Genomic DNA, 18,710 nt, shown 5'->3' with positions numbered 1-18,710 from the left:
CAGTTTCAATCTGGACTTCGATATGTAGTGAGGAGCACACAGAGGTGTAAGCCTCTTCGATCTTTACCCCACCCTTTCAGGATTTTGAGCTCTTTTTAAGGTTCATAGTAAGTGCAGAATTGGGATCAAATTTTCCATTGGGCTAACAAAATCCGTGCACTACAGAATGGTACTAAGCATAAGTGGAGCTCAGTGATTACAGATCTTCTTAGTACTGGCATAGTACTAATGAATTGTGCAAAGCAGGTTCCCCAAGTACCCTGATAATAGGCTTGTAAACAGAACATCCACTATAAAATATTTGAGGGTTCTATATACAGGACTACTTAACAGAAAAAATATAAGTGGTGGCTAACATGATTTTGTGAGGACTGAAGTAAGGCCACGTGCACACATTGAGTATTTTGGTGAGATATTTATCTCAGTATTTGTAGCCAAAACCAGCAGTGGAACAATCAGAGGAAAAGTATAATAGATACATGGCACCACTTGTATTTTTACCCATTCCTGATTTTGTCTTACAAATACTGAGGAAAAGAAGCCTCACAAAATACTCAACCTGTGCACGTGGCCTTAGACTACTATCACTTGTGTAGTTGTCTAGAGGGACAGAAGTAATTTGTATATTTTTTGGTAACAAGTTCTTTCATTAGAAATTCCCTTTATCTAGGGGATTAAAAAGGATCAGTTCACAGATCACAAGCCTTCTTCACTGCAATATGATTCTGTGGAATAGACTAGCTCAGCAACAGGTTCTAGCAGATTGCTTTTCTAAACAGTAAGCGACTCGTCTATATAGAGCATTACCTCTGAAAATTTAAGGGCCCGTCACACACAACGAGATTGCTAACAAGATCGTTGCTGCATCACCGTTTTTGTGACACAGCAGTGATCTCGTTATGTGTGACACCTACCAGCGATCAGGCCCCTGCTGTGAGATCGCTAGTCGTTGCTGAATGGTTAGGACCATTTTCTTCAAAGGCGATGTCCTGCTGGGCAGGATGCATCGCTGTGTTTGACGCCTACCAACGACCTCCTAACACAGTCTCAACGCCCGCCGAGATCATTATACAGGTCGCTGAGCGTTACTGCGTCGTTGGTAAGATCTGACTGTGTGACATCTCACCAGCGACCTCCCAGCGACTTACCAACGATCCTTATCAGGTCACATCGTTTTCGGGATCGCTGGTAAGTCGTTAAATGTGACGGGGGCTTTACTCTCTCTTCTGTCTTACTTGTCTACTGCATGAGGTCAAGTGCATTTTGTCATAGATGCAAAAACAGATTACCGGAATTTGGGATGGGTCTTTCCCTATACTTCTGCCATCTTGTCTGTTAAATTGTATACAGCCATAACAGAGAATCGAGTTTTTAGTTACATAGGGACAGCTACCTCAGGAAGCTGAGGGGTCTTGTACACTTTGTGTAGCAAATATACCTGAGATAAAATAGATAAAATATGAGTCTGCGCTATCTATCTATCTATCTATATCTATCTATATCTATCCATCCATCCATCCATCCATCCATCCATCCACTGTGAATATAACAGTCCACTCTGCTTCTGTAGCTGGGTGACGCAGTTGAGCTATGCATTAGCCCTCAGGGGCATTGCTAGCATCAAAGATCCGGCCTTGAACGTCTTGCTTGTATCTCCAGCCACTGCCACATTGAGCTGTATCAGCGTCACCATTATGCCGACACAGTTCAATCCTGTAATAGGACAGTGATACACAAGCTCCCTGCTCTATCACTGCCCGCCTCCTAGTGTGCACCAAAAATAAAAAATGGGAAACCCCCATGCCACCTGCCCTGGAAGTGATCTATTTATGGTTGGATGCTTATGGGCGGAGATCCAAACAGTCCAATTAGTGACTTCCTTTGGGGTGCAGGTCAAGTCTGGGTCCAGAACTGAATATTATCAGTCCAGCTGAAGCAACTGAATCAAACTTCAATGGGTCTGCTCATTTCTCCTTGCAATGTTTTTTTTTGTAACACCAGATGTTTTTGATTGTTGTGACTCTCTGGTGCGTAGGCACTCGACCGACTCCACCCATTCTGTGATTATCCACTTACTGTCTATTGACATTGTATACAGAGAGCCTAGTGTGGGTGGAGCTAGCTTTCTCAGCTTTGCTGCATTGCGAAATTAAAAACTTAAGAACTAGTAAACTAAAGTGATACATTGTTGGATTTGGGTGACTATGGCAGCCGGGGGCCTTCTGAAGGCCCCATTAATGGCTATCTTGGTCTTCATCTGAAGCTCAGCTATGTGCTGAGCTTCAATAAAGACTGAGATTTTTGCTATGTACCGCAATTTTGTGAGAATATAAAAATATAAAAGTTGATATCACCTCCCTTTTTCCCTGTTAAAAAAACGAGAAAGTATATTAAAAAATAAACATGTTTGGTTTCACTGCATTCAAAAAGTCAGAGTTATCAACATATAAAACAAATTAATCTGATCGATTAAACGCGTATCGAGAAATAGAATCAAAATGCCAGAAATGTGTTGGTTTTTTTTGGGCCACCACTTCTCCCTAAAAAATCTAATAAAAACATATCAAAATAGTGTCAATAAAACAGCTTATTATGCAAAAATAGACATGGCTCAATCAGCGGTAAAGATAAAAATGTTAAGGATCTTGAAAAATAGTGACACAAACCCCTCCTGCATTTTATTTTATTCCAGATTTTTTTTATTTTTTTGACACCTAAATGATAAAGAAATCTATTTGTTTGGTTTCTCGGTAATTGTAATGACCTGCAAAATTATGATTCAGAATACCTTTAAAGGTAAACTGTCATCAGGTTTTTCCCATATGAGCTGCGACCACCACCAGTGAGCCGAATACTGTATATATGAACCCAGGCCACTCTGTAGAACATATAAAAAATACTTTTCTAATACTCGGGGGCGGTCTGGCGCCATGGGTGTCGCTGCTCTTGGTCTGACGCCTCCTCCATCTTGTGCAGTCGCCATCCTCCTGCCCAGCCCCGTGTGCATGACGCGTCCTGTGTCATTCAGAGAGGCCTACATTGCGCTCTTGCGCATGCGCACTTTTATCTGCCCAGCTAAAGGTAGATCAAATACTGTAGTGCGCATGTGCAGGCGATCTTTGACCTTTTGCATTGAAGTACTTTGCTCTGCCCTCAGCCTGGCAGATCAATGTGCGCATGTGCAAGAGCACAATGGAGGTCTCTCTGTCAATGACGCAGGATGCTGGGTGGGAGGATGGTGACTGCACAAGATGGAGGAGGCGTCGGATAGAAAGCAGCGTCACCCGTCGGACTGGGCTGTCCCATAAGTGAGTATAATAATGGTGTTTTTACATTATACAGCGTGGCCTGATCTTTTATATACAGTATTCTGGAATGCAGTACATAAGGGCTCACTGGTGGTGGCCGCAGCTCATAAGGGAAAAACCGGGGGACAGGTTCACTTTAACCACAGAATACACACTGTACAGCAAAACCCAAAACACAGTTCTGGAATTCCATTTTTTTTATACAATTTTCCTACACTTGGAATTTTTCTGGGTTTTTTTTCCGTATGTTGAATGATGAAATAAATGGAATCATTCAAAACTCTGTCTCTTTCTGGAAAAAAAAAAAACATCGTACGGTTATGTGGACAGAAAATATAAAAGTTAAGGCTCTTAGAAGAAAGGGAGGAAAAAACGAAAGTGCAAAAACGAAAATTCGCTGAGGAGGGAAGGGGTTAAAGAAAGTAGTGAATGTGGTCTATAAATAATAGAGCTTTAAAGCAGAAAAGCTGCTGAAGAAAGTTCAAGTTTACTTTTATTTATTCTTGTATCCATAGCATTTTTTACCGTTTCCTTCCACCCTGTATTATTGTTTTCTGTCCCCTTTGTGGACTTCACTCTTGGACTGGACGTGACTTTTCCCTCCTGCTGAATTATTTTTTTTGTCAATCTGACCTTTGCTTTTTTGTTCTCCACCTTTATCCTTGCCCCTGCCTTCTGTAAAGCTTAGCTAAATTAACCAAATGCAGTGAAAGTTGACATTATGTAACTTCCCAACCACGCTAAAGAAAAGTCCAAAGTACTTAAGGAATTTCCTGATAGAAACGAGAATGGAATTTTAAAGCTGGACTCGCTTTTCTCATTTATCTCCATAAAACCTGCTCTCGTTTTCAGATTTGGAGCAGTGGAGGAAATGGTAAACTGCTGGTCTCTTTGGTGGGTTGATTAATAAAAAGTTAATTATTTTTTGAGGAAAGAAAACCTTGCTGTCGTCATATTTTAAGAGGACACATCTGTTCTTTCAGCTCCGAAAATTTGGGAAGTACAAATACATTCATTGTCAAATAAGAACCAGATGGGAGGTATAATATATAGCGTAGTTCTCATTAAAGTAATCAGAAATCAAATGGGGCCGGAGCCTAGACATGGCCCTCGTTAGGACAGACCCGGTTTTATAAGCTGATTTTGCACAGTAGGAATTTGAAAATGCATTAGAGATGCTAACAATTTGCTGCCTCTGGAGATCAATTTCCTGTACTATTAGTGCTAACCATGCTGAGGTTTTTAGGGAAACACCTGTCTACTTTGTCTCTGCCATTCATTCTCTCGTGCCTCCTGGTTCCCTACACTATAAATTAGTTTTTCAGGCCTTAAACAAGTCTGCTGCAATTTGTAGGGAATTATCTGAAACTGTAGAAGTCTATTCAGCAGAAATTCTATCAGCTGAGAAGGATTTTCAGTTGAACACCGTAAGACTATTTCATCCTTCAACATTTGCTGACGGACTCATTTTTGGGTTAGTCCTTTTTGTTATGGATGCCTCTTTGTATCTATTAACTATGTACGACACTGAACCCCTTCACTCAAATATAAGATGTATAATAGTTTTAGTCAGACTTCTGCAGTTTAAGTCTGTTGTGAAAGTAGTACATCATTTAGTTATGTTAACACAAAATATGGATTGTTTTGGGTTGTTTTCATCCTTTTTACGGCATTTTTGTTAATTTTTTTTAGGTTCTTTTCTCCCACAAAATTTTGTGAAAATTGTAGTAAAAAAACCTACTAGAAACTGGCACCTTTAAAGCTATGGTCCGGCACCTTAAACATATTTTCCAATTATTTATTCTTACACACTGACCACTTTTGTAATTATCTTTATTATACAATTCCCTACACTTTTACCTGTCTATCTAATCCATGCATGCGTTTTTTTTTTTTTTACTGTCCTTCATGTGACGGTTTGTTTGAGAGGTGTCTGAAATGTATCATTACAGGAGGCTGGAGCTGCACTCACTCCCTGCACCACCTACTGTCCCTCGTGGAACTGGACCTTAGCAGGGGGCAGCGATTCAGTTACTAGTTTCTTGCATTGGCTTCCCTTCTGAGGGCATCCTGGATCCTGAGTGATTGATGTTGTAAGAGAGGTGAGTACTGCTTTGGTTTCTGCTCCTATCTCTATCACTGCTGTTGCTTCTGTGAAAGAAGTGGTCAGGAGGTGGTGCTGGAAGCAGAGTGACACCAGCACTACCCAACAGCTTCTAGCAGTGCCCTGCAATGAATTGTCTTCAGGGTGCGGTACTAATGTCACTTAGTGCTTCTAGTACCACCCCTTCTGAAGATTTGTTTGAGGATGGTGCCAGAAGCTGTGGTGCGGTGTTGGTGTCACTCACTGCTTCTGTCTGCTGCCCCTGCCATGCCAATGTCTTTCGCATTTAGAAGCTCCTGTGGCGGCAGAGATAAAAGCAGAGTGCCTTTGCTGCCCCCTCCTTGTCCACAACATCTACAACCCAGGATCCAGGACAGGATTAGGAGGTGACAATGCAAGAAACTAAAGCTGGGTTCACACATAGCGACAGCGACAACGACATCGCTGTTACGTCACCATTTTCTGTGACATAACAGCGACCTTGTAAGTCGCTATTATGATCGCTGCTTAGCTGTCAAACACAGCGACGCAGCAGCGATCATAACGTCGCTACATGTGCAGAGAGCAGGGAGCCGCGCACACTGCTTAGCGCTGGCTCCTTGCTCTCCTAGCTTCAGTACACATCGGGTTAATTAACCCGATGTGTACTGCAGCTACATGTCACAGTGCAGAGAGCAGGGAGCCGCGCACACTGCTTAGCGCTGGCTCCTTGCTCTTCTAGCTACAGTACACATAGGGTTAATTACCCGATGCGTACTGCAGCTACATGTGCACAGAGCAGGAGCCGGCACTAGCAGCAAGAGCGGCGGAGGCTGGTAACGAAGGTAAATATCGGGTAACCAGGGAAAGGTCTTCCCTTGGTTACCCGATGTTTACAGTGGTTACAGCTTTCCGCAGCTGCCAGACGCCGGCTCCTGCTCCCTGCTCGCTTCATTTCGTCGCTCTCTCGCTGTCACACACAGCGATGTGTGCTTCACAGCGGGAGAGCGACGACGAAAAAATGAAGCAAGACATTCAGCAACGAGCAACAACCTCACAGCAGGGGCCAGCTCGTTGCTGGATGTCACAGACAGCGACAGCGACGGGACGTCGCTGCAACATCACAGAAAATGGTCGTCGTTGTCGTCGTCGCTGTGTGTGACACCACCTTAAGTGACTAACTGGAGTGCCGTTCCCAATGATGTCCTGTTTATGTACACTGTGGGGCGTGAGTCCAGCCAACGCTTCCTGTGATGTCACGTTTGAGACTCCTCACATAAAACATCACCGCAAGTGCAGTAAAAAAAAAAAAAACCCACACATATAGGGATTAGCTAGATAGGGGGAAGTGTAGGGTAATGTGTAATAAAGATAATTATAAAAGTGCTTGGGAGGTGTAGCGGGGTGGGGGTCCCCCAGGACTACAAAGACGCAGTGACCCAAATAGTCCGATCCAACCAGCTTTATTGTCCTCGCTGTACATGTAAATTCGCCCGGAACACAGCCCGGTTATGCACCGTCCATACGGGTCCCTGTCACACAGACACCCCTTGCCGTAGGAGACGATCTTACGATGCCCTGTTCGGCTATTCCAGGTGGGTCCACAGACTTATAATCGCTCCACGCAGGCCTGGAGCTTTTCCAGGCTTCCTTCTCTGCAGCTTACAGAGCAGAATCTATTGCAAGTTCATAGTGGAAGTTTAACCACTTTCCCCACTCTCTGGCACCTGGTAGCAGACACCTCTAGCTGAGGTTCCTTCTCGGCCCCAGGACCCTCTTCAGACCACTGGGTCTGTGTCTCCTCCAGGAGAGGTTCGGCCCTACAGCCCTGGTCTGGCTGCACTCACCTCAGTCTCGACTCAGACTTAATATCGGAGCCCTGTGCTCAGCCTCCACACAGGTTGCTCCATCCAGGGTTCTCGGCTCTGCTCTGACTCTCTAGAACACACACTGCCAGTCTCCTAAATCAAGCTGGCCACACCCACAGGTGGAGGTCTGTGATTCTCAGCCCTGCACAGCACCCTGGGATTATTAAAGGGAACCTGACCCTTATATGTAGCAAGAAGCCTTTGTGGACTACAAGTCCCATAGCAACCTCTTTCGTTTAGATATCGCAGGTACCTTTTCCCCTGTGACATATAGCGACCGTTTACCACATTGGTGGTCGCTACCTCACATATCCCCCCCCTCTGTTCAAACTTGTAGGGTTGAACACTTGACACCCTACAGGGGCCCTGAGACAGGGCATCAGGGCCACCATGCGCTACCAGGCAAGAGGGCCCTTCAGGACACCCTCGAGCTTCCGTTCTCACCAGACCGTCCGTCACCAAACCCTGCACAGGAAACCCACTTCTCAGACACGGTCCCCGGCCAGACCCATCCGTCCAAGGCTGTCGCCCAAGGTCTGTGCAAGAGGGAGATTCTCCCTTAGTTGGCACCTTCATTCCGTCAGTCCCTGAGCTAACCTGACCACTAGGGGCCTCACTATCGAGGGGCCTCCACGGAGAGATGATAGAAGAGACGCCATAACTAGGATCTCCGCATGAGCCGTTCACAGATCTCTCGTGGGCTCTTCTTCCCGGGCATCTTCGTCTGGGTCTCGGATAGCGTACTGTCTTGTCAGCGTCTTTGGCTAACGCTGCAGCACTCCTTTCATTCGGTCCTTCGGATTGTGTCTCGCAGGACGGAGACCCTTCAGAGTCCGTACTATAGCCTGACAAATATCCGGGTCCTCTGTGACCCCGGCTCATTTTATCAACAGACTTTCTTTCGCTCTCTGAGGTAACCCATTCATCGAGCGGGCTACCTTTCTCTTCTGGGCCATAGCCCCTATGTGGTCGCCATCCCAAACCAACCTGGCGGAGTTGGTTCGCAATTCTCTGTCTTTCTAAATTCAGCTGTTTTAGGTCTTCCAAGTATCCCAGGCGGTATTCTAGGAGGACTCGTATATCTGCAACACACTCCGTCGTTCCCGCAATGGCACAGGGAACCATACCGACTTCACAGGGTATCCTGGCTTCATTATGAATATCAAGTCTTACTCTCGTCACGCCGGTCTTATCAACCATCTCCTGCATGGCTCTTCCATGTCGTCCAATAAGCCTCATGACCATCTCTTTGGGCACTTGAATGCTCTCTTCAACAAACTCCAATAACCGTCGAGCTGTCTTCTCCGCTTCTGCAGTGTTCCCATAGATACGGAAGGTTCCGCTGTCTTTTTCCAAGTGTACAGCTGTAACCCCTGGAACCTCCCTGGCTTGCTTAATGTTATTTCTTAGCGCTCTCAATGCCAGCCCGATCAATGTTGTCTTCACAAACACCACTTCCTGAAACCCTGTGGTCTGATGCGCCAAGCGTCTGGCGTCTTCATCCTTCTTGGCAGTGATGAGCCACTTCGTACGAAGACACCGGAGGTGCATGTCACTTAGGATGGCCACTCGCTTCTTTGTGACGTCACTAAAAGAGCACACCACCAACCGATTAGTCTCTGCGGCAAAGTACACTTTACAGGCGCCTACTGCCTTCTGGAATCTCTCATGCACCTTCTCACTGGCACAGGCTTCTCTTAAGTCTTCCGGCACGTCTATTCGGCACTTGAAGACTGGTCTGCTTCCTTCACTGTCAAGGACACTAGACTGTTCCTGAGGTCTTTTGTCTTCCTCCATATTCTCCATCAAAGGCTTCACCTGTTGAGGAACACACGCCTCGGGTTTCAGGCTCTGAGCTGAGCCAATCGCCTTGTCTTCAATCTTGGTCTTACCCACTAAGTCAGTCAGGTTCTCAGCTCCTGATGAGCTCTTACGTCCGATCTCCACCTCTTCCTCAGAGGCTCTTTCCACTTTTACAGCACCAGCCGGGTCTTGGGACTTCACTGCATTCCCTCCAACTTCCTCTTGGGTCTCTGCAGTGTCACCCTCTGCCTTCTCTTGGGCATTTACAGCATCACCTTCTACCAGGGTGTCACGCCCTTCAGCACGGTACTCTGTTCTTCTTAGAACCTTGGCACCATTTTCAACATTCAGCACCTCAACACTGGGTAGCTTATCGGTCCGCTCACCAGGACCTTTGTGGATTGGTACTCCACCAACACTGTCTAGGATTACTTCTCCTATATTACTCTGTAGTATGTCATCTCCTACATTGCTTTCATCCGACAGACCACCAGCTTCATGCTTGGAAATTATAGAAGACACCGCCATTACTTCTTTGGTCGGTTCTTTCCCTGCAATTTCATCCTGCTGAAATCTGTTGTTACAATGTGTCAGTTCCAGCACAGACACATCTTTCTTTTACATGATTTGGCTGTCCGACTCTACATTAGCGGTTGCTATCGGTAACGTGCCTTTCTCAACCTTCTCTGCACACTCAGATTCTGGAAGGGAATCTGCACTGTGGGCAGAAATACACGACACTGTCTCTACCTGGTCTATATTTTCGGAGGTTGTAGCTAGCTCCGCCCCTCTGCGCCTGTTGCACCTTCAGCGACGGGAGGAGGATTTCCCCTTTTTGCTCATCAGTATGTCACTGTACTCATTTGTCTCTTTAGTAATGTCAGTGTCGATTCTGGAGTCGTCGTCACTCCCCCTGGTGTTCTGGACTACCACGTCCCCACTTAATCAGGTGTCGGACCCCTTGTCTGGAGCTCTCCCGTTTTTAACGGTCACACTATCATTTGTTACTTTAATGGTCATGTCACTAAGTTGGGCATGTCCCCCATTATCTTTAGTCACCCCTAACTTAGGACTGTCCTTACGTGGAGGTGCCTTCTCCTCCGTGTACCTCAATGTCCCACCGGGAACCTGTATAACCTCTTGCGGAAAAGATGCTTCCGTAGGCGGGAGCCGACTGATTCCTGTGCAATCGGTCCCGGCCTCTGTCTTCCATAAGTCCCGAAAGAACTCAAAGTCCTGTCCTATGATAACCGGATACAGCAGATCTGGAGCTACACCCACATCAGGGCGCCCCATACGTTTGGCTGTCTGAATCATCACTCTGGCCAGAGGATATTCTTTAGTGGTCCCATGCACACAATGTCCTTCTATTGTCCTACCCACCATAAAATAGAGATCGGACATGGGTCTCACTAAGGTCAACTGGCTACCCAGGTCTAACAGACCAGACACACTTAGCCCATTCAAGTCCACGGAGCACTTCTGTGGCCTCACATCGGATGGATAGCCTATACCGCAGGTAGGACATGGGTAAGGCGAATCCCATTGCCCCTTGCTATAGTCCCTCTGTTCGGATTTTGAAAGCTCCACCCCCTTGTGGGTCACCACCGCGTTCTGCGGTCCCGCCCCCTGTTGGGTAACTACCCCATTCCGGGCCTCCGCCCCCTTTTGGGCAACCACCCCTTTTTGGGACTCCGCCCCCTTTTGGGCAACCACCCCGTTTTTGGACTCCGCCCCCTTTTGGGGTTTCCATGCAATGTCCTTAGCCCCCAGTTCACACTGTTCGCCCTTATCTCCCTGGGCACCCAGTGTCCATACTGGCCCCCGAAGGGAACGCTCAAACTGGTTCATGGCTGCGACATCGCTACACTCTGACAGCTCCTGCTGTTCCACAATGTCCGCAGGGACCATTCCCTCTTTTTGGCTTTCAGCTCCCCCTGCTGTCGCTGGACCTCCTGGCACATGCTGTTGGTGCTGCTGACTCTGTAGCAGCTGGTTCAGGAGCTCCTCCATGCTTTCCGGGTTGTACCGCCCGTACAACCAGGGTCTCCAGTCTGTGGTGTATCACTGCTCACCAAGCAGGGCCTCGCAATTCCGGCTGGCCTGGAACCTCCAGTCACTGGTCTCTCGCCACTGCAGTACAGAACCCTGCAGACCCACTGATTCACCGCCAGCAGCTGGAGCACGCTGTCCCTGTTCGTGGACCCGCCAATCCACCGCCAGCTGCTTGAGTGCGCAGACACGATTTTCGTGGACCCGCCGATCCACAGCAATACGTCCTAGGCCGTTGCCCCTGGCAACCAGGCTGCGTTGCCCCTAGCAACCAGACCGCATGCCCGCATTCTCCACCATAATGTAGTGGGGTGGGGGTCCCCCAGGACTACAAAGACGCAGTGACCCAAATAGTCCGATCCAAACAGCTTTATTGTCCTCGCTGTACATGTAAATTCACCCGGAACACAGTCGGGTTATGCACCGTCCATACGGCACCCCTTGCCGTAGGAGACGGTCTTACGATGCTCCATTTGGCTGTTCCAGGAGGGTCCACAGACTTATAATCGCTCCACGCAGGCCTGGAGCTTTTCCAGGCTTCCTGCTCTGCAGCTTACAGAGCAGAATCTATTGCAAGTTCATAGTGGAAGTTTAACCACTTTCCCCACTCTCTGGCACCTGGTAGCAGACACCTCTAGCTGAGGTTCCTTCTCGGCCCCAGGGCCCTCTTCAGACCACTGGGTCTGTGTCTCCTCCAGGAGAGGTTCGGCCCTACAGCCCTGGTCTGGCTGCACTCACCTCAGTCTCGACTCAGACTTAATATCGGAGCCCTGTGCTCAGCCTCCACACAGGTTGCTCCATCCAGAGCTCTCGGCTCTGCTCTCACTCTCTAGAACACACACTGCCAGTCTCCTAAATCAAGCTGGCCACACCCACAGGTGGAGGTCTGTGATTCTCAGCCCTGCACAGCACCCTGGGATTATTAAAGGGAACCTGACCCTTATATGTAGCAAGAAGCCTTTGTGGACTACAAGTCCCATAGCAACCTCTTTCGTTTAGATATCACAGGTACCTTTTCCACTGTGACATATAGCGACCATTTACCACATTGGTGGTCGCTACCTCACAGAGGGTAAGGATAGATATTTAGAAAATAAATTTTATGTACTGGGACATCCCTTTTAATATAAATTTTTCCATCAAACTCTTTAAGATAATGACCATAAATGTTGATATTTGCCTCAGACATTTTTCTAAATAAAATGACTTACAGTAGTCTGGCTTCTGTACCGGAATCGGGAGCCTAGGACACAGAGCAGGACGCGTTTTGAGCAGCCCTCCTCGGTTCTGTTCTGCTGTTTAGAAGCAAGAAAAGGCTAATAAAGTAATATAGATTAACTTTAACTTTTATCTGTTTTTCTGTATAATCAGAGGTTTATCTGCCTGCAGCTGCCACAAGAGGGAGCTTGGTGCCTTCCTGCATACTGTTAAGGCCCCTTTACACACTGAGTCTTTCAGCGATCCCACCAGCGATTCCAACCTGGCCGGGATCGCTACAAAGTCTCTGGTGAGCTGTCAAACAGGCAAACCTGGCCAACGACGCAACAGCGATCCGGACCTGCAGAACGACCTAGCTAGTCAAACACTGGAAACGAGTGATGTGTCACAATATCTGTCAATCACTATTCTCTGTCAGTCGGTCTCTCCCTCTCGGTCTCTATTCTCTCTCTGTCGGTCCGTCACTATCTCTGTCCCTCTCTCACAGTCTGTCGGTCATTTTCCCCTCCTCTCTCATACTCACCAATCCCTGATCCCCGGCGCGGCGCTGCACGGCATTCACACTGCTGCGGCGGCTTTTACTATTTTGAAAAGCCGGCCGCTCATTAAACAATTTCGTATTCCCTACTTTCCCCGCCCACAGGCGCCTATGATTGGTTGCAGTGAGACACGCCCCCACGCTGAGTGACAGGTGTCTCACTGCACCCAATCACAGCAGCCGGTGGGCGGGTCTATACTGTGCAGTGAAATAAATAATATAATTAAATAATTAAAAAAAACGGTGTGCGGTCCCCCCCAATTTTAATACTAGCCAGATAAAGCCATACGGCTGAAGGCTGGTATTCTCAGGATGGGGAGCTCCACGTTATGGGGAGCCCCCCAGCCTAACAATATCAGTCAGCAGCCGCCCAGAATTGCCGCATACATTATATGCGACAGTTCTGGGACTGTACCCGGCTCTTCCCGATTTGCCCTGGTGCGTTGGCAAATCGGGGTAATAAGGAGTTATTGGCAGCCCATAGCTGCCACTAAATCCTAGATTAATCATGTCAGGCGTCTCCCGGAGAAACCTTCCATGATTAATCTGTAAATTACAGTAAATAAACACACACAACTGAAAAAATCATTTATTAGAAATAAAAAACACAAACACATTCCCTCATCACCAATTTAATCAGCCCCAAAAAGCCCTCCTTGTCCGGCGTAATCCACGGACCTCCAGCGTCGCATCCAGCTCTGCTGCATGCAGGTGACAGGAGCAGCAGAAGACACCGCCGCTCCTGTCACCTCCACGTAGCTAATGAAGGCAATAGCGCGATCAGCTGAGCTGTCACTGAGGTTACCTGGATCCAGCGGTGGCCGCGGGTAACCTCAGTGACAGCTCAGATGATCGCGCTACTCACCTCAGTTGCTGCGTGGAGCTGACCGGAGCGGCGGTGAGTAGCGCGATCAGCTGAGCTGTCACTGAGGTTACCCGCGGCCACCGCTGCATCCACCGCTGGATCCAGTGACAGCGGGTAACCTCAGTGACAGCTCAGCCGATCGTGCGGCTGTCTTCATTAGCTGCGTGGAGCTGACAGGAGCGGCGGTGTATTCTGCTGCTCCTGTCACCTGCATGCAGCACAGCTGGAAGCGACGCTGGAGGTCCGTGGATTACGCCGGATAAGGAGGGCTTTTTGGGGCTTATTAAATTGGTGATGAGGGAATGTGTTTGTGTTTTTTATTTCTAATAAAGGATTTTTTCGGGTGTGTGCGTTTATTTACTGTAATTTACAGATTAATCATGGAAGGAATCTCGGGGAGCCGCCTGACATGATTAATCTAGGACTTATTGGCAGCTATGGGCTGCCAATAACTCCTTATTACCCCGATTTGCTAACGCAGCAGGGCAAATCGGGAAGAGCCGGGTACAGTCCCAGAACTGTCGCATATAATGTATGCGGCAATTCTGGGCGGCTGCTGACTGATATTGTTAGGGTGGGGGGCTCCCCATAACGTGGAGCTCCCCATCCTGAGAATACCAGCCTCACACTGCACGCCGTTTTTTTAAATTATTTAATTATTTATTTCACTGCACAGTATAGACCCGCCCACCGGCTGCTGTGATTGGGTGCAGTGAGACACCTGTCACTCAGCGTGGGGGCGTGTCTCACTGCAACCAATCATAGGCGCCGGTGGGCGGGGAAAGTAGGGAATACGAAATTGTTTAATGAGCGGCCGGCTTTTTCAAAATAGTAAAAGCCGCCGCAGCAGTGTGAATGCCGTGCAGTGCCGCGCTGGGGATCGGGGATCGGTGAGTATGAGAGAGGAGGAGATAATGACCGACAGACTGTGAGAGAGGGACAGAGATAGTGACGGACCGACAGAGAGAGAATAGAGACCGAGAGGGAGAGACCGACTGACAGAGAATAGTGATTGACAGATATTGTGACACATCACTCGTTTCCAGTGTTTTAAGTCCCCTTTACACACTGAGACTTTGCTGCACAGCGGGAAACAAAGGACCAAAGAATGGTCCTGAACGATTTGTAGCGATCAGCAACTTCACAGCAGGGGCCAGGTCGCTGATGTGTTTCACACACTGCAATGTCTCTGGGGAGGTCGCTATTACGTCACAAAACCGGTGACGTTACAGCGATGTCGTTTGATATGTTGCAGTGTGTAAAGCCACCTTTACTTTGAAGTCAATAACTAGACAGAACACCGTAATCTCCCATTTACATATTCATACAATTACCACAATTCTTTTTTTAAAAGCCTACTCTGTTCCTTTAATTCAATAGAATTTTTTTCTACATGGATTACTGAGATGTTGCAGTTAAAAAGTATAAGTTCAACTGCGTTCTAAGATGCGAAATGTATGTGTGCATGAATAATAACACTATATATGACCTCTATATCTGACTTGTATGAACATTCAGAATGGAAAAACTGATGGGAATGCAAAAATTTGTATTTATCAGTTTTCCCTGAGATGTGAGTGCAGCAGCATTGAGGTCTCCTAGACACTGCACACTCAGAGGAGGTCCTGTTCTCAAGTCTTTTTGAAAACACTCCAAGGGGTACTTTGCACGCTGCAACATCGCAAGCCAAGGACAGGGCTTCTTGGTTACCCGATGTTTACTGTGGTTACCAGCCTCCGCAGAAGCTGGTTCCTGCTGCCTGCACATTTAGTTGTTGCTGTCTCGCTGTCATACACAGCGATCTGTGCTTCACAGCGGGACAGCAACAACTAAAAAATGGCCCAGGACATTCAGCAACAACCAACGACCTCACAGCAGGGGCCAGGTTGTTGCTGGATGTCACACACAGCAACATCGCTAGCAACGTCACAAAAGTTGTTCGTTAGCAGCGATGTTGCTAGCGATGTTGCTTAGTGTGACGGGGCCTTAAGATTTTTAAGTACCTGTGTATCAAGTTTCAGGGACTGTCCAAAGCAAAACTGAAGGAAGACATTTTTGTTTGTCCGGATATTTGGAAACTCACCAAGGACAACGTGTTCAAAACAAAAATGAAAACAGTTGAAAAAAGGGCTTTGGATTCTTTTAAAGAAGACATGAAGACATTTCTAGGTAACAACAAAGATCCAAAATTTAAGTCCATCATGAAAAACATGCTGAAAGATTTCAAAGCCTTGGCTTGCTTGACAATTTTTAAGTTACATTTTTTACATTCCCATTTGGCCTATTTTCATGAAAACCTTGGTGCTGTTAGTGAAGAGCAAGGAGAAATATTTAATCAGGATAACAAGTAGATGGCACGGCGATACCAACGTAGATGGCACAGCGATACCAAGGTAGATGACACGACGATAGCAAGGTAGATGACACGACGATACAAAGGTAGATGACACGACGATACCAAGGTAGATGACACGACGATACCAAGGTAGATGACACGACGATACCAAGGTAGATGATACGACGATACCAAGGTAGATGACACGACGATACCAAGGTAGATGATACGATGATACCAAGGTAGATGACACGACGATTCCAAGGTAGATGATACGATGATACCAAGGTAGATGACACGACGATTCCAAGGTAGATGGAATGTGAACATGATGGGGGACTACTGCTGGATGCTTCACTGAGAAGATCACAGGCCTTCTATGGCTACATGCGCACGCTGCATCTTTTTGTGTTCACAAACTGCAGACAAAACTGCAGCCAAAACTGCACCTTGTCAGAGAGAGCCTAGAAATGTCACAAAAAATGCTTGTAATTATAGGTGCGTTTTTGCTGCTTTTTTGGTGCGTTTTTCACAACCTGCGTTTTTGCTGCGTTTTTGTGACAAATGTTGACAAAAACGCAGGAAGGCTACATGCGCACACTGCTTTTTTTGCTGTGTTTTTGGTGCGTTTTTGGCTGCAGTTTGTCAGAACTTTCTGACATCTGACTTCCCAGCAAAGTCTATGAGAAGTCAGATGTTCTATGCGCACATTGCAGTTTATTTGTCAGCGTTTTATTTGTCAAACATTTGTGACAAAAAAAAATGCACCATGTTCATTCTAGAAACAGAAGATGTTTGAAACCACTTCCCTACAACATCCTTCAAAAACTGTCTGCAAGCGTACCTAGAAGAATTGATTCTGTTTTGAAGGAAAATATTAATATGAGTTAGATTTTGCTTTTGTTCTTTAATTATGCCTTTTTTTTTAGTCAATGAAATAAACTATTAACACTTTTAATTTTGAAAGCATACTTACTGTGCAACATTTTTGTCAGATATTTATCTGTACATATATATATATATATATATATATATATATATATATATATATTTTATTCAGGGTATTTTGATTGTAGTGACCATCGTTTAATACGGCACACAAATTGTTGTTCGCATCAAAACCTTTAAACAATGCCTTAGAATAACAGCTATATCCAAGCTATGCACTAATAACATCTGCAGTTATTTTATTCCTTTTCTTCTCATTAATCCTGTTGTTGGTAGACAGTACTCTTATTCATGCATATTTCATCATTAACTACAATGGCTGGTGTTTATGCAAAAGGGTAAAGTGCAGAACAAGCTTCAATTAACATTAAAGAGTACAAAACTTGCAAAAATAATGGTGTCACTGTTTTCATCCCTGACAAGAAGTTAAACTGTTTTTGATGTGAACACCAGTGTAAGGTGTCCAGACACTGTCTTGATACTCATGCTCTGTAACTTGCAATCCTCTATTTTTGAGTGGGTGCTTCCCCTTCATCAGCATTCTGTCTTTGCTATAGTGACTGCACTGTCCTTTACTTCTGACCATACTGTAGATTGGTCCTGCCAATGTCTCCGGCCTGGAATGGAAGGCTCACCTCTCTATTATGCCTCTCTGCAGTTTTATCAACAGGACAACAACCCTCTGTACTTCCTGTAATCCTTCTCAGTACAGATGGGTGAATCTGCAGATATTCGGGAACAGCGGGTCCAGCATGATTAATAATAAAAAAAAAAAAAACGGTTCGGGACCGAATTCAATCTCCATATAAGTCTATGGGGACCCGAATATTGTGCTTTAAAATTGTTGTAGAAAGGGTTAGGAGGATTAGTGCAGGAGCGTTGTAACCCTACTTTCTGGGCAGCTCATTACCCTCATACATATTCACTGGTTCCCCCACCTACCGGCCGTCCCGGTGTCTCTGGTTGCAGTCACACCCTGTGTGACAGCATGTTTGAATGCTTGGAATCACACACACACTCTCTGAGCAGCTGCTGGCTGCTATTTTTAAGCTAATGAGCCCAATAAGCATCGGTCTCCCCAGCCTGAGAAAACCAACCCCCAGCCATCGGCTTTCTCAAAATTGGGCGGGGGGGGGACCACATGGCGGTTTTAAAAAAATTATTTATTAAAATAATTTTAAAACCACATTAGGTCCCTCTTATTTTGATACACAGCCAAGATAAGCACACACCTGGGGGCTGCAGCCTGTAGCCATATGCTTTATCTGTGCTGGGTATCAATATATGGGGGACCCTACTCCAATTTTTTTAATTTATTTAATCATTTATTTATTTATTTATTTATTTATTTTACACCACTATAAAGATGCAGAGAGTGTGTGTAATTCCAAGCAATCACACAGTGTGGGGGTGCGGTCTGACTGTAACCAATCACAGACGCTGGGACTGCTGTTTGAAGCAGTGAATATGTATGAGGGTAGTGAGTGGCTCCGGAAGTAGTTTTACAGCTGTGCAGGAGATTTGGTAAGTCTAATGCTCCTGCTATATTCCCTAATTTCTTTCTTTCCTTTTTTAATTATCCGGGTGACCGGATAGTTGCACAGAGTTCACTGAGAACTACGTGTTTGGAGTTGGTGAACAGATACTAGGTATCTAGTACGGATCCCAAATTTTACAGTCCAGGTTCGCCCA

At 46.3% G+C, this 18,710-nt stretch overlaps 1 protein-coding gene across 3 annotated transcripts in view; it reads left to right on the top strand.

The window, feature by feature from the left end:
- Window positions 1–18,710, top strand: part of AFG2A (AAA ATPase AFG2A) — a 603,999-nt gene that overhangs the window by 169,631 nt on the left and 415,658 nt on the right. The gene's annotated exons all lie outside the window — the stretch shown is intronic.

The sequence above is a fragment of the Anomaloglossus baeobatrachus genome, chromosome 1 (assembly GCF_048569485.1).
Source record: "Anomaloglossus baeobatrachus isolate aAnoBae1 chromosome 1, aAnoBae1.hap1, whole genome shotgun sequence".
NCBI classification, from domain to species: Eukaryota; Metazoa; Chordata; class Amphibia; order Anura; family Aromobatidae; genus Anomaloglossus; species Anomaloglossus baeobatrachus.
This window is presented reverse-complemented; position numbering and strand designations above follow the sequence as displayed.